Source organism: Lutra lutra, chromosome 6 (genome assembly GCF_902655055.1).
Source record: "Lutra lutra chromosome 6, mLutLut1.2, whole genome shotgun sequence".
Lineage (NCBI taxonomy): Eukaryota > Metazoa > Chordata > Mammalia > Carnivora > Mustelidae > Lutra > Lutra lutra.
In genome coordinates, this window is record NC_062283.1 from 78305148 (window position 1) to 78314261 (window position 9114).

At 36.9% G+C, this 9114-nt stretch overlaps 1 long non-coding RNA gene across 1 annotated transcript; it reads right to left on the minus strand.

Annotated features, from left to right (window-relative positions):
- Positions 1 to 346: 346 nt before the first annotated feature.
- Positions 347 to 7846, minus strand: LOC125101723 (uncharacterized). Its single transcript, XR_007127900.1, has 4 exons — positions 7769 to 7846; positions 5275 to 5454; positions 1541 to 1618; positions 347 to 567 (listed from the first exon to the last, which is right to left on the minus strand). It is a non-coding gene; the product is annotated as an uncharacterized LOC125101723 (long non-coding RNA).
- Between the last annotated feature and the right edge of the window lie 1268 nt (positions 7847 to 9114).

Below are 9114 nucleotides of genomic sequence, written 5' to 3' on the forward strand. Positions count from 1 at the left end.
GATTTTTTCCCATAGTGTTTATGTCATCATACCTTGCTTTGGAAGACTGGGAGAGAGTCATGATATTAGGGGAAGGGAAAATCATATTAACTGACACTCTATCATAAAAATGGAAGAGCTTGTGCATATTTGGTATATTACTGGCAGAACTATAAATCCACAGTTATGGGAAGCAATATGTATTTATACTTTTGGCTAAAACATTCATTAAACTAGTCTCAAAAGAGACCTACCATGATCCACACTTTCATACATGTCTGCCAGGGAAATATGGCCTTTTGGATCTCTGCATTTTGTAGAATGGTAAATAAGCCTGGCTTGAATAGGCTGTCAATTGCACTGCCATAAAGTTGAAGTCACTTTGTTTTGGGCCACCTGAAAACTTGTGCTCTATCTCCATTGGGTATTCTTACCAAGGCAATTTCTTCCAACCAGTATCATTTGAGGCTGAATGCTATTTAAACTTCTTTATGTGTTTCTTTAGCTTGGGAGGATACCATATGTATGAGGTTATGGTCCAAAGATGCTGCCTTTCCAGTTTACATTATGTAAAGTTATACGGTCCTCCTTCAAATTAAAAAAAATGCTGCATGATGAAAATTATTTCTGTACCTGAACTAGTAATTTGCTAGCTATAGTTTTAGAGATATGTTTCTACAGGCTCTTGACTTTTCCCAAATAAAATTTATTTTTGAGAGCCACACATTTTGGGGGCACGTTCTTCTACTTTAACACCTTCACAATATTCACTATTTTTTTCACTTATAGTTTTACATAGGCTACAACACCTATTGAAATAATTTTACAAATTATTTTTTCTTATTTCTAATAGAAAACAGGGTAGAATCATTCATATCATAGAGCCAACAACAAATTTGCTATTTGTTCTCATAATTTATCTAAAATGTGTATTTTGTCCCTAATCACTAACAGTAGACTGAAGCAAAAAGGGATTAGCGAAGTGTGTGTGTGTGTAGAGAAGAAAACTTGCTAGCACTATCCTGAATGCCTTCCTGTCTCACTAGGATATGTTTCCTCATATTTACCTGCTTTACTCAATATCATGCTTGGGCAATGACTTGATTCCCACCACATCAACTATGGGTTGATTTTATTTGCAAGGATATTTTTCCAAGAAATAAATTTCATGATATCAGAAATTTCCATATTTATGATCAAAATGAAAAAAAAATAATTAACTACACTGAAAAGTGGATGCTTCCTAGCAGGTTAGATTACATCTAGTGAACCAATCCCATGGTATATTCAGTTGTATTTTGTATCTAAGCCAAAGTCAAACTATTATGCAATTCCTGGAAAATTGTGAAAACCACAAAACATTAATTCCAAAATATAAAAGACAAATATGCAAGAAAGTATAAGACAAGATGTACTACTCCCCTAGTTCTGACCAGGACAAAGTATTTAAGGTATGTATTTACTACTCAATATTTGATTAACTTCAGTCCTTGAGCATTGACTCTATGTCCAGAACTGTCATTGACCTTTTGTTTGAAATAAGTAAAAAATTTCATTTTACCCCTCAAAGTCTTTACAATAAAATGTCTTCCAGGATGTTCCACAAATGCTTGTACTTTTTCCCAACTGAAGTGTATGCCTAAGAAAGTCCAAATAAAGCAACAATTTATTAAATATCCACCATGGAGAAAGAACTTGCAACTTTATTGATGGAATTTTAGTTCTCTGTTCAGAGGATTGTCTTTTTCATCATCATTGTTTTCAACATCATCATCAACTCTGTGATCATTTTTTCTATGCTTCTTATATATTCACATGTCTGGCTCATAGTAGAGCTGATCATACAGCATGAGGTTGGTTTACAGTATCAGTATGGTATCACAGTTAAGACTACTGGCTTTATGTACTGACTCCATAGCCAATAGCCTTAACTGTCCCATTGTATTGTCTCTACTTACTACTCTAAATGAAATATTAAATTCTCAGATTAGGCCATTACCAGAGTAAGTGTTCACTACATATTCTAGACAAATGTTTGAAACCATTTAGTCTTTTCAGAACTGACACTAGGGGAAGCACACTGTAACTTTCATGTAACTAATGGGGGAAGAGTAAAGATGTGGTGACTATCCCCTAAAATAAAAAGCCCTGTGATATTTAAGGGAAATTTGGAGAGTTAATGTGACAGCTTTTGAAGTTCCAAGAGAAGGATCAGAAAACTTCAGTGTTAGAATTAATGAAACTCACATTAGGGTCTGGAGGTAATTTGTCTAGGTACTTCTAGGCTTTACATTTATGACTTCAGGAAACACTGTTGGGTAAGACTCTCCTAGCCATTGCCATTTTTAAGAACCATTTAAACAAAATCAATGACAATGGTCTCTGTTATGAACTCAATGTATGTTGAAACTTAATCTCCAAGTGATAGTATTTGGAGGTGGGGCCATTGAGAGGTAATTAGGTCAAGAGGGTGGAGCCCATGAATTCGATTCCTGCCCTTAAAGAAGAGGCCAGAAGGGTAGCCTGCCCTCTGTTTGCTTTGTCAGGATATGAGGAGAAGTTGGCACTTTGCAACCCAGAAGAGGGCTCTCACCAGAACCCAACTAGCTAACACATTGATCTCGGACTTGCAGCCTCCAGAACTGTGAGAAATAAATTTCTGTTGTTTATAAAACACCCATCCTATGGAATATTTGTTGCAGCAGCTCAAGCTGACTACAGTAGTCTCTAAATATAAAGGTGTATTTTTTGTGCGTTACAGAGAGCTAAGGCAGAATTTGGAAAATTTTTATATGTCAACACATTGTTTGTAGAGATTTTAAAACTAAAATCAGCTGAAGTTCCCTTCTATGTCTTTTAATTAAATATAATTTTAAGCAGAGTTAAAGCAGGGAGAGGAAAGTTTTTTGGGGGGAAGAGGAAAATATTCATACTCCTGACAAAATCATATCAATAGTAAGTGGTGATGTGATCTCAGGTAATTTATATCTTTTTATATCTCAATTTACATATTAACAAAATCTTCAGAGGAGAGGCAAGATCTGCCCTGAATCTTCAGAGGCAGGGAGAAGGAGCAGAATCCCAGATGAAAGGAAGAGTGGGCAAAGGTGTGGGAAGAATGGGTGTTTTTTGAGGAAAGGGAAAGTGAGGAGCAGGATAGTATGGTAAGGGAAGAAAATGAAAGAAATACAAGGTGGGGTGCCTGGGTGGCTTAGTCGCTTGAGCTTCAGACTCTCCGTTTCAGTTCAGATCATGATCTCAGGGTCATGGGATCAAACCTGGAGTCTGACTCCACACAGCAGTGTGTTTGCTTAAGATCTTCTCCCTCTCCCTCTCCCTCTTCCTCTCCCTGCCCCCCTCCCTACTTGTGCTCTCTCTCTCTCTTTCTTTCTCTATAAAATAAATAAATAAATCTTGAAATAGATAAATAAATCTTGAAATAACTAACTAAACAAACAAACAAACAAACAAACCAACCAGTGAAAGGTTTTGTTGTTCAGATGAGAAAGTCTGGACTTGGTCCTGCAGATAATGAGGAACCACTACAGGTACTTAAGCTCTATGATGATTTTTTAAAACTCCCTGCATTTAAAATGTATGGTACATAATCTCTTTTATATCCTTCCTTAATTTTGTTTAAATGGCCTGCTACTGGAGTCTTCAGAGTCTCACTATTTTTATACTCTTCAGGGCCTCATTGACTCTTTCTTGACTTTAAATTACTTCCATGATAAACTGCCTTTAAGTCCATGCTAGTTGTGCCAAAGTGAACAGATATGGTTAATGTAATCCCTAAAGGGAACTCCCTCATGAAATGTAATGGATATCCCTGAATCATTTGAGAGTCATGCATTTATATTAACTGTGTAATTGCCGCACTTCGGCTTCAGTTACTTCGTCTGGCAGTACACAGCTGAAGATGGCTAATATCATATGAAACATGGGAATACCTAATATCATACGAAACATGGGAATACTTAGTTAAAATTAAGAAGTATGGACAGGTCCAATTAGTCAAACTGAGTTTCTGTGGGCATAATGAATTTTGAGTTATTTGTAAAATTGACTTAAATATTTTTAGAATATTATGACATTTTTGGATAAAAGTCTCTGGGTAAGGCATCAAGTATCATTTTACTGAGTGTTCAAGGCTTTGAAATAATCTTAACATTCTTGCATATTATAAAATACTTGGATTAATTGATATTTTGAAATGTATCTTTCCTGGGACTTGAAGGTTTACTTGGTGCTCTAGTTTGAGATAAAATATTTCATACCTTCTTACTTAGTCCATTGTCCTTTTCATGAACTTCTTAAGAATATGTATAATTATAACTATTGGTTGTTGATTAGAATATCTAAATTTAGAATGGAAACATCTTCTTAAAATGAACTGATGGTTCCTGTGATGAATAAAGTATTCAATTTGTTCAAATTTGGGGTTATAATAGGAAAAGAAGATAATTAACACATATGAATATATAACACACACTATATATATGTAATATAAAACATACATTAGACAATTTAGTATTTCACAAGCAATGAAACATGAATCCTCTGAGGCATTAAAAGTTGTTTTGTGAAAAAAGACCATAACCAAGTAAGTCTGGCAATGCCGACTTATTACTTTTCTCCCCCTTTCTTAGAAAACATTAATACTTATTAGCCCTTTAGAGTCTTCTAGATGTTCTGCCATAAGGAAACCCATTGTTTAACCTAATGCTTCCAAAATTTATTTGTGTTTGGAAACTCTCCTCTCCCTAGAACATTTATTAATATCTCCCGGGACTCCAGTATTCTAAGGAACATTTTCTGGGAAAAATTGACATAGAATTTAAGTAAATACAATTTATTATATACACAGAGGTGCACACAATAAACACAACACATTGCCCCTGATTAAATAGAGCAGGCTGTCTGGAAATAAGTTGTATACTTTGAAGTTTTACAGTAGACTACGGTGCCTGGAACACAGTAGATATTAAATAAATATCTATGGAAGTGATCTTTTATCATGTAGTCACTTCACTCTCCCCACCCTTCATGCCCCCTCCAATGGCCAACTTCCTATAGCACTCCCTGAAACTACTTTTGGCTGTGGTGAGACAAGCTATGTAAGTTATTAAGGTCCCTTGTAATGAAAACCCTTGCTCAGCATATTTTAACTTGTGTTACAGCAAGGAGCTTCTTTTCGTGGTTGTAAAACACCCCTTAGCCCTGAAACCCTAGCATGCTGAAATAGATCATGTAGCCATTAACCATCAGAGGGTTGTTTTCTCAATGCTACATTACCTCTGCCCATGTTGAAGAAGGCATTAGTCTTCAGGGCTCACTGCTCTTCTTTGGACTCATGCTTTTTCAGCATTCTCTGCTCTGATGACAATTCTTCACTTAGGGCTTAATCATTTCAGGTTTAAGGTTGTGCTTCCTAAATCTATGGGAACTCAGGTGCTAAAGTCCACTCTGTATTTCCTGAAATTTACAAGAATCTAATGGCTTTTTTTTTATATTGACGTTATTTCCCAAGGTTTTTCTATGAACTCCAGCAAACATTTTAGTGCCAACTGATTTTTGAAACTATAGAGGTGAAATATAGACTATTCAAAATGTTCTCATGGTCTAATTATAAAGCATGCACATACCAACAATCACAGTTCTGAGTGATAATAAATACAATCAAAGTCTACACAGGAAACAGTGTTATCTCAGAGAAGAGTCATAGTCAAATGCCCTCAGATTCTTTTCCTTTCTCCCTCCACTGTACACATGAAAAGAGAATCTGTCTTTCTTGTTTCTCTTCTGGACCCAAACCACTGTTGAAGGTAGTGGGTCACACAACTAGGCTAATGGATTCATTTAAAATTTGTGACTATGTATTCCAAATAAGGTCTCAATGATGCTCAGTAGTTCTGTTATGTCTTTCTTTAGGCTCAGTTTGGAATTCAAGACATTTCTTACCAGTTTTTCTTCTCCCCTTAAATCTCCCTCTTCTCCTGCCTTTTAAATATATACTCTTAGTTGATAATCTTGTCTCATTTTTAAAAAAAATAAATAGAAGACCTTATAATAACTTCCTCATCTTCCCACCATCAAACTTACAAGCTACCTGCATCTGCACTCTTTGCCTTGCTCCTTCCTGCTGTGTTGGAAGAAGTATCTCTCCTTTAATCAAAGGTCAATGCCTCCACTTTTGCCTTATATAGAAATCTATTTCTACTATTGTTTCTTATACTTAATCTTTCCATCTTTGCTGGGTCATTTCCACAAACGTAAACATCTTCCAATATCTCCCATGTTGAAAAACCAAAAGATGGAGGAGAAAAGAGAGTATGTTTGGTTTTTAAGCACTTTAACTACTAACCCATTTCTTTGGCCCATATTACATCCAAATTTACTGAAACAGCTATCTACACACTCTGCCTGTACCTCCTCACTCTTCTTCATTTTTCAATCTGCTCCAATCTGGCTCTGTTCCTATATCTTCATTGATGCTGATCTTTATGTCATTGAAACCTATAAACTCTTTTTAAACTGTTCTCGTTTTACTAGACCTGTCAGCAACCTACAACATAACATGTAGGTCCTTATCAGAGCCCTCTTTGGCCTTGCTTTCTGTATCTGTTTTCCTGATTATATTCCTACCACAGCAGCCATTCCTTCTTTTATTCTTTGGTGCTCTCTCTAATGATTATTATTTTTTAGGACTTGGCTTTCCCTTTTTATTTGGCTGAACTTAAACTGATCATTATGTGATCTCATCCATTTCCATGGTTTTATATTTCTCTGTTGTGTTGTGACTCCTTTGAACTTCAGAATCATATCCAACTACCTACTTGAATAATTTCATCACTGTCTCAGTTTGGGAAGTATCACGAGGTGGCCTAATTTGTTATTCTACTCCACTCACTATAGGTGTAGGAAGTCTCTCTTCCAGACCACCATCTCCCCACTAACTATTCTGGGCTTTCTCAAGTATTATGAGTCACTGGGATATTGAAAAATGATTTGTGTACTTGTCCATATGGGGTAAGTCAGAGAAGAGTCAAGCAAAATCTGAAGAACCAACAGGTGTCACTCCTGCTGAGCAGTGACTGGGAGAAGTGCCAGGAGCTATTGAAGAGATGCCTTTATTAGACATTGATGAAAAGAACAGCTTGCATAACCTCTGGGCACAAGGGATGGACCGTGATTGCATAAAAAGTAGGCCAGGGCATTCATCAGGTGATGACTTCCACATGGTTCCTAGGTATTTTAGCAATGTTCCTCAGTGCTAATTCCTTTGCTAAGCTAGTCCCCTTTCCCGTCCATGTGGCCCATTTAGGTCTAGCCCTCTTGACCTGTACCACCAACCTCTCTACTCTCGTCACTGCCATTTCTTTGTTCCTTTTCATCTCAGGGAATATCTTCTTTTCTGTCTATCAGGAAAGGGAATAGGATTTCGGGGGGGGGTGGTGTGAGGGCATGCTAGAGCAAAGGCCTGATCTGCATAATGTCTTGTTCAGTCATTCTATCCATGCTAGGCACTCTTTCATGTTTTAAAAGGATCCAAAGCCAAGAAGTGTCCTTCTTTTCTCTGGATTCTACAGTCAGATCCTTACCTTCATTCAGTTGGGTACAGAATAACATGGTTGTTTGAATAGAGCTTGGAAAGAGGGAAGTAAACATCAGGAAATATATCAAACTATTATCTCACCAAGCTGTCTCTTTAGTCAGCTCAGGGTGCTATAACAAGATACCAAGGACTAGGTATCAAGTAGGCTTAAACAACAGAAATATATTTTCTTACAGTTCTGGAAGCTGGAGAGTCCAATATCAAGGTTCAGTTTGGGGTGAGAACTTTCTTCCTGGCTTGCTGTCCTCAGGACGACTTGCTTTCAGAAGGAGGGAGGGAATAAGAGAGAGAGAAGAGGCAGACAGGGAGAGTGAGGGAAAGAGAGAGAATTTAAAAGGACATCAGTTTTATAGATCATCCCCACCTTTATGACCTCATTTAATCCTAACTACCTTCTTAAAGTTCCTATCCCCAGTATAGTCATATTGGGAGTTAGGCCTTCACCATATGGATGGAGTGGGAGGACATAGTTGAGTCCATCGATACATCTGATAGGAATTTCAAATTTTAACATGTCTTAAAACAGATCACCTGATTCTCCCCAACCCCCATATGCTCATCCACCAAAACTTCTTATCGTAGTCTCTTTTTCTCAGATTGAGTAATCAGCACAATTATCTGACCACTTGCTTTAGCATCTTATTTTCTTATTCTGTATATCAAACCCCAAAGCAGGACTGTACCTTTTTCTCCACAGAATTCCTTGAATTTCCTCTCTATCTCTACAATTCATACATTTGTGCATGCCACAATCACTTGGACTGCTAACCTCCTATATGATGTCCCCACTTCTAATTTTCCTACCTTATAATCACTCATACAGCTAGAATAATTTTATCAAAATGTCAATCAAATTATTACACTCACCATCTAAATGAAACTTTCTAGTGACTCTCACTGCACCTAAAATACAGTTTAATTGCTTTACCTTGGCCTATAAGACTCCTGTAAAATTTTTGGATGTTGAAGGAAAGATGTTTAGATGTTACCAAAATTCAAACAGGGGAAGAAATGCTTAGATCTACTTTGTTTGAAACAAGCAATGTGAAAGCAGAGAGATGATAGGAGAAAAACCGCTGGTGACAAGAAGAGATACCTAGAGTCTACTGATACAATCCAGAAGGGAAGTTATAAATGTCAAAACTAAGGTAGATGGTATTGAGATGAGGGAATATATTAAAGGGTACTTATGAGATATAGGGAAAAAAAGCCATGCTGAACAGACATGACAATGGAAGAGACAGTAAGGGAGCAGAATTCTCCCAGACTTCTGACTTTGGTGCCCAAGTGCATTGCAGGATCATTCACTTAGACAGAGGTGTAGGGGGAGGGAAGATTTGTAGAGGAATGGATAAGTTCCTTCTGACACATGCTAAGTTTGAAAGTCTATGGAGAAATAACAATGGGTCATGTTAACTAGGCAGCTGCATATAGATTTCTGGGACCTAAGGTATAAAGATTTGGGAATCAGAGAGGATTCAAAGACCAAAGGATAGAATCCTTAACTGCACACTGTTTCA